The following is a 20,767-nucleotide window of genomic DNA, read 5'->3' as shown; positions in this document are numbered from 1 at the left end:
AGCCGACATATTAGTTGACATTATGATGAAAAAATGGAGCTGGGCAGGTACTGTAATGCGTACAGGGCAGATAACCGGTTGTCTGTTAGGGTTACAGGATGGGTTACAAGGGACGGTTAGCCCAGTCGAGGACAGCAGACAATTGTGTGGTGTTATGAAACTAGGGAACCTTCAGACAAAATTGGAATCAGCTAGCGCAAGACAGGGGTAATTGGACATCGCTGGGAGAGGCCTTCGTCCTGAAGTGGACAGAAGAATAAGCTAATGATGATGATGCTACCTTGTATGGAACCTTTACCATTTCTTCATCTGCTAGCACGGCGGGAAATTACGTTGCGCATTTTGCAAATACATCAGCAATGACGTGCACTGCTCCTTAAGTTAGACGCACTTTGAATATTGGTGCAAACCTTCATTATGCTGTTTTCATGATGATTATGACGATGGTGATTACGTGCCCATCGCCTTTAAAACTGAGTGGTGACACGCACATACCTGCGAACCTTCCCGAATTTTTCGTAATGTTCACGAATTTGAGCCCGTCTTACGATTTTACGAAAGTTGCGTCAAACTTTACGAAAAAGTAATTTGGTTCGCAATAAAATATTTCGCTCGTTGGTCCCCGTGCCTTCCTCTGCAATTCTTCTGCTTGGGAAAGAGTTTGTAGAAACTTGCTTCAAGCATGCATTATACAAACACGTTCACAAAACACGTGATATTGGCAACATCTAAGTCGCAGTAAGATGTCGCCCTAATCTTAAGAAGCGGGTTCGTTTCTTGTCTGAAATTTGCTGTTCAAGTGTGCGGCTACTCGGTGTACTGCGTCTAAAGTCAGATCCTCGTTGCTCGAGTACGTAGTGTGTATCCCAGAATAGACGTGCGCTCAGGTTAAGCAGTAAGTATTTACCCTTTTTCATGGCACCCTCTTCCACTGCGGGATTTTACGAATTGTTAATTTCGCAGGTTGGAAGTTATGCAAGCGGCACCCAAGGCCATATTCTTTCAACTTCCTGGTGTGTCTGAGCCTTTAAACCTTGAGACCCTAGTCTACGTTTACTTCCGTTTAGTCATTTCTAAAAAAAACTCCATAGCGCGATGCATTGTTTGTGAAAAAGAACTATCTGTTCATAGAACTTGGTAACCGATTAGGTGTGTAACACGCAGATTACGGGCTCAAGCTTGATGTTCGACATTTACGAAGTTAGGCAAACGAACATGTAGCAATATAAGGCACTGACCCAGTTGCGAATAGGCTGCAACGTACTGCATCGTAGGGGTGATAAAGACTTCATGAAAAAAAAAAAAAAGAAAATAGCTGATTACGCAACACGCTCGCGCTGATCTGCTGCAAGTCCGGCCGGCCCCGTAGACGGTTGTAGGGTTACGACATACTACTTTGTTAGAACATCGAAAAGGCTTTGTCTTTGGTAGAAAATCTGAAAGGAATGATGTCCGATAGCTGGAGATAACTTGCAAGATAACTTGCTTGAAAAAAAAAAGAAACATGGAATTAACAGGATAAGTGTTCTTGTTGACTGCTAAAACTCTTGAAGGCCACGTGAGCTTTGACAAACGTCCAGTGCGAATTTTCCCAGCGGCTATTTTGCACACACCCTTTAAGAATAAAAAGCGGGCGAACAATGGTCTGTTAATAAAACATCTGTCGTGCAATGAGTGGTATCTCTTGAAATTTTCCTTTTTTTCCCTTTAACTTCATAACTGCCGGGCGTTGAACGCAGATGAAGATAATTTTTCGCTGACACTGCAACGTAAAATTGCCCAACGTCATAAACCAACGGGATTAAAATTTCGAAGCTTCCGTATTTTAACATTAAACAACCTTTTCTCTCTCTCTCTCTCTGTCTCTCTCTCTCCCTCTCTGTGCGTGTGCGTGCACTCATGCTTGCATCGTCTAATTACACGAAAGTGAAAAATGAAGCGAGGAAAAAAGAGAAGAAACAAGGACATGCAGTAATTGGAAAAAAAAAAGAAAGAATGACGGGTAACTGCGTTTTGTGGTAACAGCATTTATTTTGCTCTTTTATTTTGTGTAGCAGGGGAAGAAAGAGCAATTCGAGCCGCACGTGGTGCTATCCACGCAGTGGATTCGAGAAGCGCGATCCATTGTTCACGTACCATTGCCGCCGTTTCTTTTTTACTTTAGCTGCCGAAACGTACGACCATGTGTACATCCCTCTTGTAATGCTCATTTTGCCTGCTATGTATACTTGAACGCTCATATTTCCTACGTATAGTTCACGCGGTCAGTCCCCCACCAGTAGGATTTGTGGAAATAAAGCTTTCTCCCAAGCAAACAAGCGCGTTCGCGCTTGCACCCTTGGTATCGCAGGAACACATCCGTGAATTCAGCCTTGTGGGAGAGAGCGTAATTGAGCGAAGGGTGCGTCTCAGTTTGTCGATATCCCCAAGGGTCGATATTGCCTTTTAAGGCCCATTCACGTGAGCGATTGACAGAGAACGTGGGGCCGACAGGTACTAGCGATCGAAGAGGGACTCTAGGCGACCGATGTTCACGCGAACAGATGCGGCCGGCGTGGCGAAATGCCTCGCAATTTGTGGCGATCACTCCTGCTCGAGCCGTCGCCGCCGCGTAAGTTGGGCAGACGTCATGCTCTGGTGCCGCTGATTGGTTCAGTAGGCTTACCGTTGCAGTCACGTGACTGAAGAATCCAGCACTCACGCGAGTGACACCAAAGCAATCGCTTTCCGACCAAAGCGACCGTTCGCGACCGGCCGCTTTGCCACCAACTTGGTCGCGCGACCTCGGGAGAATCACCGGTGTGAATGAGCTTTTAATCTAGACCTAGTTAAACGTCAATTGTTGGTTTTAACTCTAACAATTAGTGTGCACGATTTTTTTCCAAGTTACTGCCATCTGTGCGCCAATAAACTTCTTTTTTTTATTGTCTATTCTTCCCTCCTTTTACCTTCTCAGTTGGAGGGTAACCAACTGGGAACGGCCTTGGTTAACGTCCCTGCCTTTCTGTCTTCGTTTCTCTCTGGCTTTTCCTTAGCGAAATTCGCGTACCTTCATTTGTTGGAATGAACTTTTAATGCGAGAGTGTTATATGCGGACCTCACACACTTTGTAGGTATCCGTCTGGCGAAAAATGCGGGCCGATTCCGAAATCAGAGCAGCCTGACAGGTTGTCTCAAAGCGCTTGCTGTCATGAGGGAAGAACGCTAGAAACTGGCACGTGATGCACATGCCGGGCCTCTCAAAGAGCGACTTCGAAACGAGGGAAGCACGCGTGTTATCGTGAACTAATGGTTAGAGCATTGGGTTCCCGTGATGGGAGACGGAGGTTCGGTCCACCATCGATGACACATTTCTTGACATTATAGACAGACTGCAACCGCTTTGAAGGTATCTAAATTGAAACTCGAGGTTTGTTGAGTGTAGGCAACGTATCAGAGTGTACACGAAATTGCAGAAATAGATACGAGCTACTCTGATAATAAATAGCGTGAAAGGGGGCCCATGATGCGCGCAGCTGTCGAGACGGGGCAAAATATATGTATGCGAAAGTCAGTGATGCCAGGTTCTTGCTCCGCCTTTCTCTTTCTTTCTTTTTTTAAAGCGCAGAAAGTCGAGGAGGCATCACGCGTGTTCGCAGGGCGTGCAAGTAGAGACAATGATATTGTCATGCGGTAGTGACGGTAAAGGAAGCAGCAAAACTGCGAAAGACGAAAGCGAAACTAACGTTTTATTGGGTGAAAATTTGCCTTAAAAATTAAATTATGGAGTTTTACGTGCCAAAACCACTTCCTGATTTTGAGGCACGCCGTAGTGGAGGACTCCGGAAATTTTGACCACCTGGGGTTCATTAACGTGCACCTAAATCTAAGTACACGGGTGTTTTCGCATTTTCGCACTCTCAAAAACAGACTACACTTAAAACACAACGATAGCGGCCAACACAGCCGGCAATTGTTGGAAATCTGATCAGCGGGTCAAGCAAGTTGGCTTTTGTCATCGAATGTTCCAGAGTAATCGTTGGTGCCCGCGTGTCTTCCAGAAAGTTCTACACCATTTGTGTCGCTCATGCATGAAATCAGGTTACACAAAGTTTGGTGTCAAAAAACAGCGGATAGAACCATCTATAACATTCGAGAAACTTCCGATACATGTAGGCGCGTCCTAGGCTGTGCGATAACATTTGTTAGGCGGTGAAACGTGCTCACTCGATAAAGATAAACAAGTACACTTGTCAATATTTGACAACCTGTGTGCGTTTTATTCAATGAATTCTCTTTGTGCTCGACCCGGGTGCTTTAATCACACACAAAAGAAGAAAAAAAAAAAACCTGGCTTCAATCTGGCGCTGGATCATAGCTCCTTCATCTTCTCCCTGTTAAACGCGCGTTTTCATGCTAAACACACCGACACAAAGAGCAAGAGGGGATGCCCAAACGACCGCTCTATACCGGATATCGCGTGAGACCAATGTGTTTTACGAGGCTGCCATCGGCCACCGTTTGCTTCCTCCGCCTCCCGCCGCGTGGAGCCACCTGCGAAGGCCCGTCACCGCTCGGATGTGTTCGCGTCCTTGCCTCGCGCGGCGGCGTTGGCGTCGGCCGCACCCTCTTCCAATCCGGCTTCCTTTTTCGCCGCCGCGTTGTTTCAAGCCGCGAGCGGGCAGAGATCGCGGAGGCCCGGGCTTCACATCATCGGCGGCGCACCGTCGTCGCCGGCCCCTCTGGCTCTCTTCTCAACCTCCTCTCCCTCGGTGGCGAGCGCCGCGAGACTCGGTTCTTCCTTGCGCGTGTGACCGGCACGCGCCAACCGGTCGAGTACCAGTGGTCACTGCCCTGGCCGGCGGTGAAAGAGTGCGTTTTTAAGGAAAAAGAAAAGAAAGGAAAAAAGAAATTTGCCGTTCCAAAGCAGTTTCCGCACGCACTGCGCGAGACAGGAACGTCCGGAGTGCCGTGCTACCGACTTGCGACGACCGGCTACCTCGCTCACTGGACCATGTGTTGCCCCGACTCGGGAGCCTTGTGATAGTTGCTCGCGGCCGCCACCGTCAGCGATGGTGCCATCGCCTGCCCGTGCTCCGGGTTCCAAGTGACTTAACTTCCTTTCCTGGCTTTGGCCGCGCTCGCGAGCGACGACGGTGATAAGAAGACCGAGGGATTATCGCTTGCGAGCAGCCTGCTGGCAGGTAAGGTGCGGTTCTGCGTTGATCGCACTGTGTGTGTGTGTGTGTGCGCGCGCGCGCGAGCACGTCTGTGTGCGTGAGTTTGTTGGCGTCTTCTTGGCCTCAAGTTAGCCCGTAGGCTGCGGCTGTGATAATCTAGCAAGACAGACATTTCCGTTGAAAACGATGCTTTCGAAAATAAAAGAAAATAAGAAGAATGAAAAGAAATGAGAGCAATCGCCCTAGGCACGACCCGAATATACACGCGGAAATGAATGAGCTCTCTGCCTTTTCTCGGACAAGGGATGGTTGAAACCATGTGAACCTTCCGTTACATCGAAAAATGTGGGAGGGTGCTTCTTGTGCAGGCGGGAAAGCGTGAAATAACTGTTTTTAGCCGTGGTCTCGTTTCTCCCAGTGCTTGGGTGTGTCGCTCTCTGTGGTCGAACGCAGCGTATTCGGGGGTGGGGGGTGGGGTGGGGGATTAAGGGCGCTACATCTGCGTTGGACAAGTTTTTACCAGCGAAACACGACACGCCACCGAAGCATGGGCTGTTGGGCAGACATATGTTATCATCCACAGCGGTGTAAAGCAATCGCGATGGACGAGATAAAGTTGTGTGAACATCGCTTGCGTGGTTGCTCTGCTTTAATATTGAATTTACACGTCCTCTAGTTACAGCTATGCGAAAAATATGCAAGAAAAAAAAAAGGGGGCGTATTACAGATCAGAATCCGCATCACAAAGCACTGCTTACGGTAGTGAAGTTCATAGAAACAGGCTCTGGGAACCTGCAATATTGAGCGTATTAGTGGAGGTCTATAACAATGGCGTGCTATATCATTTGAGGCTCTAAGTTTCGTCACAGAGAGAACATCTTTTTCCTGATTATATATATCTATATATATATATATATATATATATATATATATATATATATATATATATATATATATATATATATATATATATATATATATATATATATATATATATATATATATCTATATATCTATATATATATATATATATATATATATATATATATATAGATAGAGAGAGAGAGAGAGAACACCCACCGTGGTTGCTTAGTGGCTATGGTGTTGGGCTGCTGAGCACGAGGTTGCGGGAGCGAATCCCGGCCACGGCGGCCGCATTTCGATGGGGGCGAAATGCGGAAACACCCGTGTACTTAGACTTAGGTACACGTTAAAGAACCCCAGGTGGTTGAAATTTTCGGAGTCCTCCACTACGGCGTGCCTCATAATCAGAAAGTGTTTTTGGCACGTAAAATAGAGCGAGAGAGAGAGAGAATAACAGTACCAACCGGCCCAAGTTAGCATTATTTTGTATATTAAACAGCTGGAAATAAACGCCCCTCGTTTTACCCCTTCCCCTCCCTTCCACCACCCCGCAAAAAAAAAAAAAAAGAAAAAGGTGAATGACAAGAAGCAGTACTGTCCCGTATAGGGGTGAAGCCTTTGTTTCACCCTTCCTTAGGAGCTTCTCTTGGTTAGTTGTAAGTTACTATACTTTACTATAGGTCCTCGTCACAGTTAGTCCCTCAATGATTTGACGTGGCGGCTCAGTAGCTATGGCTGTGTGCTGCTGAGCGCGAGGTCACGGGTTCGATTCGTGTCCGCGGCCCCATCGGAATACAAGAACGCCCGTGTGCCGTGCTTTTGGCGCATGTCTAGAGAACCCCAGGCGACCTAAATAAGTCGAGCCCTCCACCTCTAGTGCGTACCACGTAGCAGCTTCGGGACGTCAAACCACACGATTTAACTTAATTTAATTTGAAATACTTGTTATCCGCCTAAAATTACGTCCTTCAAGAAGCATCATATGCTCGTTTATAGACTATGTCGATATATGTGCAGAATTATTCGGCCGAGTACAGTCGAGCATTCAATTAAAGAAGTCTGTAGTTTTATATTGCAGCGTAATAAAAAGAAAGCTCAAAGCGAATTAATGAAAAAAAAAGTGAAGGCCAATAATGTGTATTCTGGCTTTTTGGAATGCGCAAGAACTGAAAGTCTAAGCAACATTAAGCGAGAAGATCGTAAGCGGGAAGAATATCGAGTGCTACTTGAATCCCTTTTCCTGCTGTGTCATCGAAATTTTATATAATGGGCTTTGTTGAACATCAAATTGAAAATAAGTGCAGGTTCCCCCTCTCCTATATAAAACACCCAATTTGCGTGCAGCGCAATAGAAAGTAAACGTTTTTCTACGTTATGGAAAAAAAATAAGACCCAGGTGACGCCTAGCGTGGATATATACTGATCTAAGATTAGTCTACATACCTTCGTTCTTAAGCTCAGTGAGCCTGGGCGCTTTCATACTAGTGAGATAGTTCCTCAGAGACTGAGCAAACATTGAAGTGGAAAAAAAAAATTGCGTACTCTAGTGCGCATACTTAAAATCGTACACATTATATCTGTGGCGAATTAAGAATGTTTTATAAGTTTTGTTCAGACTTTGCGGTAACGAAAATGAACCAACGTAAATTCCCATGTACGGCTTGTCACACACAATTAAGTTATTGGAGGATAGTGAATATGCGCTTAATTGCTAACTTGCTCTAAAGGTAAGCTTCAAGTTGAATGTGCAAATTAAATGACCATGCAGGTATAGCCCCTCGCTATACCGACGAAGTCTTCACCGTCACGTTTTTATAGGTAGCACGTTACCGCCAAATACCCCCTTAGATTTTTGACATCGCATCTCACCAACCTTTTGCACTTTGTTGGCAACATTACTATTGCAACATTCGTATCGTGAGTATTGGTGATAGTAACTAGTACACGCGGTAAAATGAAAGATCCACAAAAGATAAACGTGTCGTTGAAGTATATAGCGCTTTGATATAAACTAAAATGACGGTACGAACGCATACCAGACGGTCTGCATAAGTTCTATTCTGTTATCCGAAATACCATAATTTCCGTGTCATTTATTGTGGTATAATTCTATCTTTGGCACACTTAGATGGCAATAACATAACAAGAGGAATGCGCACTAAATAATCGTGCTCCTATGTTCCATTTGTGAAATAGAACGCATCTCGCGGTGTAAATGCGTCGTGCGGCGACAGCTGAGTGCTCGTACATCCGAATGACGCGTAAAGGCGACGCTACAGAAATCTTACGAAATAAATCGGAGACGCGATTCTAATGCAAAACATGAAGCTTCAGTGATTGGTCGCATAACACTGTAGGCGTACTGCCTCCACTTGCGAATAGAAACAGAGCTGTAAGATGAAATTTGACTACTGGCCGATTGGTGAAGATTTTCTGGCAATTTGCTCTGCTTGATCGTCTACTGCCGCTATTCAGAAACGGGCTACCACGTGTAAATCAGTTCGGCATCGCGCACGTATGCGAATAGAAGGCGCATGCCCTCGTTTGGCATAATCCTCGGTTCCTTCGAGGAACCGTATCTGCTGCACGCACACGTGTGGAAAGCCACTACTTTTTCCACGTTGTCGAAGCCTTCTTTTAAACACTGAGGCGCCGGCAGGACCGAACGATATGTTCGGCGTCGCCAGTTTCTCGGCACAATGTGGTAGTCCGCCCAGTCTTGAACGTTGAAGTTGGAGCGCAAGCCAATCCTTTTTGCATTCTATAAATTGGGCCGCTTTTCACGTGATCAGGCTTTGTTGGCTGTCCGATAGATGTATGCTTACAATACTTTCGCACAGGTAAAGCGTCTTCGCAGTAGTTGTGACTTCACAAGCTCTAGCATCGCGGGTAATTCGCACGCAGTTAGGTTAACACGGTGCATGGTTTGCTTTAATGGAAGCAATAAAATGTACACTGTTCTTTTAGCACGACGCGAGGGATTTGCGGCCACGTAAATGACGATAATTTTCGCCTACTGGTAAGTCTAGCTGCGAGGCAGTATTGTTTTCAGATATTTACCTATCTCAGGCCCGCTTGCTCTGGAAATTACGCGATCCGGACTTTCTATAATAACGGCAGTAGACGATTTCTGCCTTTCTTGCTTAATTCAGCTCGCTGTCCACGGGTGTTTTCTTGCATTTATCTAGAAAGTTTACACCTCTTTCGTATCATCCGTAGCTAGAGTTATCTGCTGGAAGTGGGGCGTTCTTTTGTGTCAGCCATTCCACATTATAGAAAAGAATAAAAAATGCAAGGACATGGTTCCAAAGTATAAGCGTTAAGTTCAGTTTACCACGAAACTTTCTCTAGAGCGGTCACGCGGCAGTGGTAATTTTTCACCCCCTACTGCATTCCCGATGACGATACGGTGCACATAATGACCGAGAGCCATGACCTTTGACAGATGCCAATGGCGCTTTCAAAGAAACTCAGGATAATTCCGACGACGGGGAAAAAAATAATCAACATTCACTGGACAGTATAGCAGATGGAGGATGAGGCCTTTTAAAAGTCTCGTTGGTGTTGCAATCAACAGAATGCGGCCCTTGGACGCACCAAATACCGTCTGAATGGAGGGCCCAGCTCACGCACCTCCTTTCAGAGAAGTTTGGACTGGCCATTAATACGACGGTTTTTGCAATGCGCTCCGGCAGCCATCCGCTATAGCAGGATGCTCAAAAAGGAGGTTTCATTGACGTAATATGTTGCGCGGTTTGCTTTATGATAATCTGTTTTAGCAAAAGAAAGAAGGTAGCAGAGAGAGAAAGGCCAGTTCTATGATAATAGTATACACTGACGGTACAGTGCAAGCGAAAACTCTATCTGTATGATCCGGTGTGCACTAGTAAAATGTTTTTTCTTGGAAAATGACACTTCTTTATCTGAATATGTTCGGCTGTTTTCGGTATTGTTTGAGTTGTGTAGATTGGGGCATCGAACAAGGCTCTCTCAAGTACGTTTGATGAGGACATTAAGAGACGTTTACCCGATGTCATAAAGTAATTTTATAAGCCGGAGGCTGCAGTAGAATGCTGCTGACGGGACGAAACATGGGAATGTATAGAGCTAAAGGTAGGAGCAGGAGTAGTGGGGCCATTCGCCGTTCGCCCCCCCCCTCCCCCCTTTTTTGTATGTGTACGTTTGGCGAGATGATGAAGAAACAGAATGCATACCCTGCATCCAGGCATACGTGTAAGCATGGAACACTGGCTATTGTGTAGAGAAAGCAAACAGGATTACAATGTTTTTCATGCTCGATGTCACGCCGACGAGCCTTAGGCATAATTTCACTTCAGCATTTCATTACCTGCAGCGATAGCACATAAAACTAACGGAGTTACTTTTTTTCCTTATTACTCTCATCTTGGCACCTTGCTTGCAATAATCATCGCCGTCTAAGAATGTTTATAGTCTCCACCATGTGCTGCATGCGCTCTTGACCGACTACACGCCACTGCACTAGAAAACCGTAAAGATTTAGGAATCAAGTTTTCACCTTGGTTTAAACTGAAATCGATCGCTGAGCAAGGCTTCCGTAACTCGGGCGGCACCCGTCAACGTACTATGAACAGAGGCCTGCATAACGTTCTTATTTATTTATTTATTTATTTATTTATTTATTTATTTATTTATTTATTTATTTATTTATTTATTTATTTATTTATTAACGAACCCACAGCGCCAAGGCATTACAGTGGGGGGGGGGGGGGTACAAGAAGAAATACATACGACACCTCTGCTCCTGTACAGTGTTAAAAGTGATAACAAAAGAGGAAAAAACGAAAAAAAAAACGAAAAAAAAGGCAGAGCCCTTAGCAATGCACATCTACAATCTACAAGATCAAAAAGAAAGCATCATTTGATTCAACCCTCACAACATCACCAGGCAGTCTATTCCATTCCCTAATGGTTTTAGGAAAGAAAGACATTCTAAACAATTCAGTTTTTGTCGCAAATTCACGGACCTTAAAATCATGGTCAATACGATTGGATCTATAAAAAGGCTCTTGCACAAACTTTTCGCGATCAACCCGAACAGCTGAACAATAATTAGCATGGAAAAACTTCAGCCTCAACTTCTTACAGCGCGTGTCTAGTAATTCCCAGTTGAGTGCTTCCTTCGTACGCGATGCACTGTACTGAGCCCGGCGTATGCCAGATACGAAACGAGCGGCAATGTTCTGCACCCGCTCCAGCTTATCTTTATCTCTACGAGTATGCGGGTCCCAAACCGTACGCGCGTATTCCAGAATTGACCTCACATAAGTCTCGTACAAGATGTCCCGACATGACTGTGGAAAAGTAATTGCATTTCGGCGAAGAAATCCCAGGATTTTGCATTCTTTAGCAGTGACATAATCGACTTGACGGCGCCAATTCAAAGCGGGAGTAAAATAAACACCTAAATATTTAAATTCGAATACCTGTTTTAACATTACATTCCTAATAACATACGGTTGCATATCAAGGTTTTTCTTTCTTGTAAATTTCATATGAACAGTTTTAGACAAATTCAAATTCGTATTCCATTTGACGCACCACTCTGAGATTCTGTTCAAGTCTTCCTGAAAGATCTCAGCATCACGGTCACAAGTGACTACTCTATAGAGAACGCACTCGTCCGCAAATAACCGCATTTGAGACACTATTCCGTCACTAATGTCGTTCACGTACAGCATGAACAATAGCGGCCCCAACACGGAGCCTTGCGGAACACCGGACACAACTTTCACCTTCTCTGACTGAGTACCATTCACCACCACAAACTGCTGACGTAAACGTAGGTAATCTTCTACCCATGATATTACTTGAGGACTGATATTGTAAAATGCCATTTTTTTATTAGTAAACAGTGCATCACGGTATCAAATGCCTTTTTGAAATCCAAGAACACACATTCCACGCTAAGACGCCTGTCCAGTGCTTCTGCCAGCTCGTGCACAAATTCAGTCAACTGCGTAGTACAAGATAGGCCCCTTTGAAAACCATGCTGACGAGGATTAAACAATGAATGTGCGTCCATATGTGCTACTATACTAGTATACAAAATATGTTCAAGAGTCCTGCACGCAACTGAAGTTACTGATACTGGCCTATAATTTGAGACGGTGTCACGAGGACCAGATTTGTGAATTGGCACTACGCTTGCGATTTTCCAGTCATCTGGAAGGCAGGATTCCTCAAGCGATTTTTCGAAAATAATCTTCAAGTACGGTGCAACCGACTGAGCACAAAATTTATAAAACTTGTTTGGCAAGTCATCAGGACACCCAGCCTTACCAATCTTCAGATTCTGCAGCAGAGACTCTATGCCATTAATGCTAATAACAACGTCATCCATATCACTCAACACCGGCTGGAAATTCAAGGTACCCATATCATGTCTCTGTTGCAATGCACAGCTGAAAACAGAGCTAAAATACGTATTAAAGAACTCAGCTTTTCCTACGTCATCATCAATAAAGCTGTTACCAGACACAAGCGGTGGTATAGTCACAGTGTCTTTTCCATTTCTCTTTGCATGTTTCCAGAATTACTTCGGATTATCCTTTAATTTCCACTCCATTGAAATTCCAAATGAATGCTTTGCAGCTACCACTTCAACTCTCATTTTTTTGGTAGTTTCATGCAGCTTCAACCAATGATCACGTGTCGGCTTTCCTTTGTATTTACTGTAAGCTAGTTGCCTTTTGCGTGTTAGACTGCGTAACTCCCGAGTAAACCAAGGTTTACTTTTACTTCTTTTCGTTAATGTCCACGCCGGAACAAAGCGCTGCCTCAGCTCAAACATCTCCTTAAATATAGGCCATAATTCAGTTACTTCAGTGTAGTCGGCATATGTTTCAAATACCGTCCGGTACTCACTCAACGCTCTATTTATCTCGCATACATTTGCTTTTTCGTAGCTATATACTCGTCTGTTTGCTGTTCCAATGCTTCTTAAATGTTCAACATTCATTTCACAAAGCACAGCATTATGATCGCTTATTCCAGGTAGCACGTGAGTCGACCGGACGAATTCAGGTTTATTTGTGAATAACAAATCTAAGATATGGTTCCCACGTGTGGGTTCCAATACAGTTCGACGTAACTCAAAAAATTCTACCAAGTTAATCAGTTCCAGACTGGACCGACCCGAACAAGAGTGAAAGTGAGGTTGATGGCTCCAATCAATATTAGGCAGGTTGAAATCACCTCCAACTACAATGAAGTCTGAACTGCGTCAACTGTCACTGCCAACTGCCTAAGCACATCAACGGATGAATCAGGCGGGCGGTCTGAAGCGCTCCTCTTGCTTAAGGGCAGGTACAAGCTGCAATATCACTCCAGCACTCCTTTAAGTTACCTCCGAGTTTATGCTGAAAGAATTTTTCTCCGCAATTCTACTTCTACGTGCGAAAAACAAAAACCCAAAATGTGAACTAAGCTTTGCGAAAAGCGGTTCTGGCGGATAGCCATGTTGACGCTATGTGAGATGGGAATATGTGTGTTTTTGATAGGAAATTGTAGATGAATGTAGCTGCCGATTCACTCAGCGCATTTGTAATCTCATTCAATGGTTCGATACGCATTGCAAATGTCCATTTGCGGCATGCGAAATATAGCAATTAGGAGACGCAGAACATACTTTTTGACTGGCGGCCGCTACGAATGAGAGACAAGTATTTGAATGAAATCAGTAGTAGCGACTAACGACTGTCGAAGATGTGATCCGGCCTATTAAACTGATTTCATGACCGGCCTCAATGGTGAAATTAGATAACATCTCGCGCTAGGCGCAGCTTTTCTTCTTTAGTCTATTGCGAGTTCGTGTGTCTCCGATCTGAAGCTCTAATGCATCATAAGACTTGCCGTTGAAGTCCTATTTGTTGTAGCAACAACATGAGTTGGGCGAGTTGAGTCATAGCGAAGTTAGAATCTCCTACTAATAACGAAACTAAAATCACCACGTGAACTTAGACGTATATATAAAAAGACAACTTTTACCCGTGTATATATATATATATATATATATATATATATATATATATATATATATATATATATATATATATATATATATATATATATATATATATATATATATATATATATATATAGGCAGTGTTTCAATGACAAAGTAAGACAGCGTAATAACAATGTAAAAGTAAAGGTAAGAGCACGGTGTCACTTAGCCTATCTAAAGAAGAGATGTCATTTCCGGATAATCACCCTTACTTGTAGTGTCATCTGCGCGCATTCCCGTCCAACCAGATGTTTTTCTTTTGTTTTATTTTGACGCGACAATAATCGAGTATTCATTTTTCTAATACAGTTTAGGTGGCAGTTAATCGCTAGTCCAGTTGTGTATTTTTTGTCATCGTGCCATCGCGCCGCTTCAACATGACTAATTTTATTTGTACTTGTGTTTTGAAGAGCATCAGGGATGTTGCAAACGAATTCGGAGGCATCCAGCACTGACTTCTCTCCTAGCTCTCACGTCACCAAGGGTCATTTAATGTGTTTGTTTGTACAATTAATGAATCTTAGAAATATCCCTCAACTTATTTATATTGTGTACCTCCTTTCGAACTTCATAAAGTACGCCGTGAAGCAAATCTAAGCGAGTTGCTACATGGAAGTGAACCTTCGCATGACAGCAACAAGCGACGCAGAAATATTTATGGTCACAGTATAGTGTCACCACGGCGACGGTCGCGTAATTAGGTCGAGACACCAGCTGAGTAAAGCGACTATTGGCCTTCTCCCCGCGCCGGCGAGGTCGGTAGCTTTCCCGCAATTTGTTGCTTAATGCAAAAGAGCCAGCTTTACAGGCAGCGCACGTGCGACCGACATGCATGGCAGGGCAGCCGGTTCATTCCTGCTATTATTACGATATCTTTCTACGAGTTGGGCCGGCTTCCAACCTGCGCTGGAAGCCACGTCGAGCGCTACAAGGTTGTGGCCTAGATTAAATCGGTCGTTCTGAGCCTAAAGCACCCCCCTTCCCACCCCTGGTCCGTGAGTTCGAAAGAAACGAGAAAAGGAACGTTTTGTGGTACTTTGGAGAACAACCAAGTGGTTCTACTAGACAGGGGTTGGCGTTCGGCCTTGTTCTATACGAAATTGTAACAGGTACTAAGCGCTCGTCTTGTTTCCTTTCTTTTCGTCCGTGTAGATTTAGCGCTGAATACTCCTTACAGTGGTAGTACTGCCAGCTTTATATCCTTAGAGCCGACATACACCTGAGTGTTATTAGGTAGCTTGGAATCAGCAATGAGGTCGTAATTTCTTAGTAAATTACTTTCATGAAAAGACGGCTGTTAGTGACGTTGATTGATTAAACTTGATTAGTGCCCTCATTAAGCGTGAAATTTAGCAAATCACCCGTTAGCAGAACATGTGTCATGTAGGTTCATATATATATATATATATATATATATATATATATATATATATATATATATATATATATATATATATATATATATATATATATATATATATATATATATATATATATATATATAAAGTAAACTACCGAAAGCTGTGCGAAGGGCGCTTGTAATTCGACGCCAGGCAGTCGAGTGCGCGAGAACGCACCTTGTTTTACATTGCTATCACGAATCATTCGACGTCCTCAGTCAAAACCTTGTATGTAGAAAAAGGCTAAACTTAAAAGAAGTCTTAATCAGCGATCTAGTAGTCTGTCCTTGACTTCGACCGTAACGGTAACACACCGCCAGCCGCGTAGTCTCCACCGATAGCTATCACTGCAAGGCGTTTGTAATTCCGCAGAATCTAGCATCTTTGTACGGGCCATTTCTTCTTTGTCTGAAGTGGTCAACGCCGCCGATATATCGTTTTAATAACGACTTGTTAATATTCATTTAGCAAGTCTGATTGCGCAGTAACATGGCAGCCGCTTTATTAGCATTCATTCTTTATATTTCCAAATGTTAGTATTTTCAGCACCCTCCCCGCACTTCCTTTTTCCAGTGTTTATGATCTCTCAAACTGACTAATTCTTGGTCATTCCATCGGCACGCTCCACATTTGAGGAACAAAAATAACAACGTACGCAATAGGCAACTGGCACTATCTCTAGTCTTAGGAAGCATCGGTAGGCAACCACTGCCAGAGGGCGCTGTTGTAGGCCCAGGATCCATAATAACGCCAGTTCATCCGTTTATCCATCCATCCGTCTGAAGATAGAACTGTATGTGGGGCAAGAATAACCTTGTTCGAATCGTTGCATGCCAAAGTATTGGACAAGCAGCTTTGGGAGGGTTGCTGTGTCACGTGTTCCTACGTACGTATTCACTGTCTCTCTCTCTCATGCTCCCTCTCACCCTCCGCTAGGGAAGAGCAGCAGGATGGGGATGGATTGAACAAGCTCAGGTCGACGTTTCTGCACTCCCCTCTAAAGACATTATCTCTTTTTCTCTCTCTCTTGACTACATCAATTTAATTTCCCTAATCCGGTTTGAATCAAGGACCCAATTCTCGAAGATGTTACGCTAAAACTGTTTGTAAGTATAGGTGCAGCCAATCTTGATGTCGGACATTACATTAGCGAATGCGACGGGACAACGAACGACTAGCTTTGCGAGTTCGGATCTCTGTAGGTCGTCGCCATACAAGGTCACCTGCCAGTTGCTATGGTTCGTCGATGAATATAAAACGAACTGGAAAGAAACTAAATGGGCGTAAGGAATTTTGTTTCTACGCTTTTTACAGAGAGGCACTTCTTAGAAGTCGCTACATTTGTAGTAACTAGATTCCCGCAGTAACGTAGGCACGTGTTAAGTTCCGTTGTATGCGCGACAATAAAAGCTATTGTTCCCACGCTCGGGCAACATCATTTCAATGCGCTTTCGTTTTCTTGTTACGAGCCTCAGGTACACAGAAAGTAGGACCTGTTCTATTTCAATAGATTTCACCGCTTTTCACTGTTTATCCCACACGAAGGCAAGGAGCACCCGCAGCGGTGCCTTGCCGAGCGTGAAATGAGCCCGCGAATACACGCAACGTGTCTCGAGCGGCCAGTCGCGCGGCAATTTTGCGTAAATTCGCGGGCTTCCTTCATGCTCGGAAAAACACTTTTATGTAGCACGTATTGAGCAACGGAAAGATGTATCGGGAGTTTTTCATGTTGCTGTACCATTTGCTCATTGACACTTTTCGTCTAATTATAAAATTTGAGTTGATTAATTAAGACTCACTATGTAAATAGACGGAATGAAAAAAAAATATCTATCTCCAAGCGACGACAACCAACATTACCTTTGTTCTGTTCAGTGACGTGGCATTTGCATACATTTAAACCTTGAAATCTTCATGCCCTATTGTTGGGACAACAAGATATATATGTAAGAGAGAGAGCAGGAACTGCAGGGTTGTAAGTCGGAAACGGATAACTATACAGTGACATCAGCGATAAACTTGCAAACTAAATTGCCCTGTATAGTTGATACGAAAGACGTACAAAGAAAGGCACAGAGACACACATGATGATGCGCAAACTAACATTCTTATTCGCATCCAAACACACACACACACACACACACACACACACACACACACACACACACACACACACACACACACACACACACACACACACACACACACACACACACACACACACACACACACACACACACACACACACACACACACACACACATATATATATATATATATATATATACATATATATATATATATATATACATATACACACACACACGCGGTGTGACACAAAAGAAACGAGACTAAGTTTGTAGCTTGAAAAAAGAGTGAAGTTGGAAGTGCTGCGTCATTGAGTGAACACATGCAACTGCATTCTGCCGGAAAAATGTCTGATGTAAAAACCGAACAGCGAATCAACATCAAGTTTCTTGTGAAACTTAAGAAATCAGCCACGGAAACATTTCCAATGTTAGCCAAGGCTTATGGAGAAGAAACTTTCTCTCGTGCACGTATGTTTGAATGGCATAAGCGGTTTTCAGGGGGGAAGGGACAGTGTGGAAGATGATGAACGTGCTGGGCGCCCAAGGCCAGCGATTACAGACCAAAACATTGCCAAAGTTCGTGATGTGATCCGTGGTGACCGAAGATTAAGTGTTCGTGCACAGGCGGAGTAGGTTAACTTGGATAGGAAAGCTGCTCGACGCATTTTAACAGATGAATTACACATGAGGACGATTTGTGCGATGGTGGTTCCAAAAGTTCTGTCCGATGACCAAAAACAGTGCCGTAAAGACGTGTGTGTGGACATGTTAGAACGCATTGCAAACGAGCCAAATTTGTTTGAATCTATTGTAACATGTGATGAGACATGCATTTTTACCCGTGACCCAGAAAGTAAGCGCCAGTCAATGCAGTGGAAGTCTCCAGAATCCCCAAGACTCCAAAAAGCAGGCATGTCGAAATCAAAATTCAAAGCAATGTAAATTGTCTTCTTCGACATTAATGGAATTGTAATGATTGAGTGGGTTCCCAGTGGTCAGACTGTTAATCAACACTACTACATTGAAATATTAAAAAGACTTCGTGAAAAAATTGGGATAAAAGGTCACAGTTGTGAAGTGATGGATGGCTGTTGCACCAGGACAATGCACCCGCTCACACGGCCCTATCTGTCAAGCAGTTTCAGACCAGCAAAATCATTACTGTGACGAAGCATCCTGCTTATTCACCTGATTTGGCTCCATGCGACTTTTTTTTATTATTTCCTAAAGTTAAATCTTGCTTAAAGGGAACCCATTTTACCTCAGTTGAAGAGCTTCAGGCAAAAACGGAAAATCTCCTGTAGGGCCTTTCAACAACCTCGTTACAGAACTGTTACCAGCAATGACACCACCGAATGCAGAAGTGTGTGAATGCTGAAGGGGACTACTTTGAAGGTGATAATGTCACAGAGAACTGATTCTTTAACTACAATAATTTATTGGACCAGTCTCTTCTTTGTGTCACACCTCGTATATATATATATATATATATATATATATATATATATATATATATATATATATATATATATATATATATATATATATATATATATATATATATATATATTTCTCATAGAGTTTCCTACAATATGCTAGAGGGAACATTCTTGAAAATGACAAGCTTACAAAGTCACGAAGCCGTTTGAAGCCAGAAGAACGATGTTTAAGCAAATCCATGTACTTCCCATAATCCCATGCTGGGTCAACTGCCCCCATTGCAGCTCCTGTAGGTACTAGCGCCAGAGTTCACTCTAGTACTAAATGTATGAAACTCCATGAGATTTCTTAGTCCCTTTGCGCAATAGGTGTAGTGCTGATACACGCGCCAAATGTAGCGCTACAACAACATGCTGCATGCCTCATTTATTTCTCGCTGTATTGTGTTTGTTTCACTCGAGCCTGGTCAAATAATGTTGTGTGAGCGTATCTAGCGCAGTGCGCAGCACGGTTCCCGGATGACTGCAATTGATTACGTACGTCGTTGCGATCTCATTTAATCGCTCATTGACAAACAGTTTGGCCGATGAAGAAGCACCGCAGCAAAAATAAATTTTGTAGACAACGAACTCTTCGTAATCAACAGATTCCTCCTTTGACCACCTTGCACATAGAGAAACGTTTTGATGTGGCTGAAAAGACCCCTCGATTAAGTGATAAACACCATGCGTTCCACACTGCTGAGCAAACGCAGCCGTAGAACGATTTACACACTCTCACAGACAACAATCAGGGCCTTCGTACCCTCTATCGTTTTCCGTCTATTTTTAATAAACATGCTGGTTTCATGCATGGAATGCCTCGAAGGCGCCACTGTCTGTGTCATACGATCAAATTTTAAGACAATTTTATAAGCAAAAAGAAAAAAAATCTTCTGCATAAATCCCAAGAGAGATCAAGCATGAAGCGATCCGTTTTATTCTAGACTTATGTGGCGCCTATATACATACACGAGGTGAAGCGCTCGACGAAGTGGAAACTACTTGCACAAAAGAAACGCTATAGCCAGAACAAAAGGCTATTCATATATTCTTTGCGTAAGGATACATACATACACGCTTTTGCAACACCATCGCAATCGCAGGCACATAGTCGCACGATATGTAGCGACAAAGACTTGGAGTCGTGCTATGTGCCATATTTATCTTCAGGCATGTCAGGCTTTGCGCATTCTTTTTGTGTTATTTGCTTGCAAAATTGAGAGCTCCTTACCACGACGAGAAAGAAAGTGAATGCACTGACGTCATTCCACGGTTCTACGTTTGACATAAAATGCACGTAGGCTCATTTTGCGTCAGCGACAAAATGTAGAGAACATGCGCTTTGTTGTCTTTCAGCCGGTCCAGAGAAAAGGAAGGCAGTCACTTAGTATGTTTCAAGAAAGGTTGCCCAATGAAAAAAGAAAAAAAAAAGAAAAAGAAGCTGATCGTCTAAAACAGACCTGAAGAGCTCGTCAGCCGCGCATACAGTCGCAGCGAGGCGTGTCTCGTCGAGGCATTACTGGGACGTGGACGAGGTTTTGCACTTAGCGATAACGTAGAGCTATTGCCTACTTTCTTAATCCGCACATTCAGGCAGCACAGCGCGCTCCTCTTTAGAAACGAACTGCGCGCTCCCTTCGCACAAGCACAGGCGTACAAACGCGCAAACAAAACAGTAAACACATAAACGCGTGCATGCAGGTGTAGACAAGCATGTATGCAAGTG

The 20,767-nt window shown here is 43.6% G+C and overlaps 1 protein-coding gene across 2 annotated transcripts in view; it reads left to right on the top strand.

The window, feature by feature from the left end:
• The first annotated feature begins 4,657 nt into the window (after positions 1-4,657).
• LOC142585204 (metabotropic glutamate receptor 5-like) overlaps positions 4,658-20,767 on the top strand; it is a 406,950-nt gene continuing 390,840 nt past the window's right edge. For both annotated transcript variants that reach the window (XM_075695766.1, XM_075695764.1), the window contains exon 1: positions 4,658-5,183. The gene's annotated coding sequence lies outside the window, so the exon portion shown is untranslated. The remainder of the gene's footprint in view (positions 5,184-20,767) is intronic.

This window comes from Dermacentor variabilis, chromosome 6 (assembly GCF_050947875.1).
Source record: "Dermacentor variabilis isolate Ectoservices chromosome 6, ASM5094787v1, whole genome shotgun sequence".
Lineage (NCBI taxonomy): Eukaryota > Metazoa > Arthropoda > Arachnida > Ixodida > Ixodidae > Dermacentor > Dermacentor variabilis.
The sequence above is the reverse complement of the archived record's forward strand: the minus strand, read 5'-3'. Positions and strand labels throughout refer to the sequence as shown.